The sequence below is a fragment of the Laccaria bicolor genome, genomic scaffold, assembly GCF_000143565.1.
Source record: "Laccaria bicolor S238N-H82 LACBIscaffold_29 genomic scaffold, whole genome shotgun sequence".
Taxonomy (NCBI): domain Eukaryota; kingdom Fungi; phylum Basidiomycota; class Agaricomycetes; order Agaricales; family Hydnangiaceae; genus Laccaria; species Laccaria bicolor.
Window position 1 is genome coordinate 1 of NW_001889900.1, and position 884 is coordinate 884.

The following is an 884-nucleotide window of genomic DNA, read 5'->3' on the forward strand; positions in this document are numbered from 1 at the left end:
TAGAGGATCCCCATTTACCGGTCCACATAAGGGGTCGCAGTTTAGAATTAAGGAGTTTGGCGAAGAATTTTGTGGCTGCTCGATTTTGAGATCAACAACGCTTTTGAGAAAGGTTGATGTCAAAATCGCCACCAATGAACTGGTAGTCACCCGAGACAGTCGGCGATAAACTACATATACCGTAGATATATTACAACTGCCTTAGAGAGATTTTTTTGTATGTTTTACACATATCTTGATGGCAAGGTATATATTCTTGATCTTATTGCAAGACTTTGAGGCTTGAGATGACTGAACGAACGAACTTGAACACTCACGATTTATGACCGGCTTAGTCAGCTCCAGCCGGCTTCTTAGCCGGAGCTGGAACTAGCCGAGCTGTGGGAGCCATCACTCGGCGGTTCTGGCTGGGCTTCGGCTAAACTCGGCTCGGCTCCTGACTTGAGCTGGCTCTGAGCCGGAGCCGCGGCAACACTACTCCCGAGATCAAGCTTCAGTCAATCATGAAGTCAACACTGTTGAATAGAAATGCATCAATAATGTCACCCGAACGGTGCTGATCATTTGCCTTTCCAGTCCAACAAACAAAGGAAACAAAAAGGAAATTAGATTTTCTCAAAATTTTCAGGGTTTCTTTGAGTGCTTATTTTTTTCCCACCCTCCAACCCATAACCTCAAAAACCCATAGCCTGGACTGTCCACAGAAGGGTATGGGTTATGTGACATGAATATGAGGTCCAGATCTCATGCCCTGATTCATGTAGGAAAAAGTGAAAAAAATGAGTTTTGACAGCTCTACAAATACATCATGTGAGAGTCTGAAAAAATATGAAGAATTGAGTACTACCCTACTCAAGTATCAGAACTTTGAATCATTTCAATTG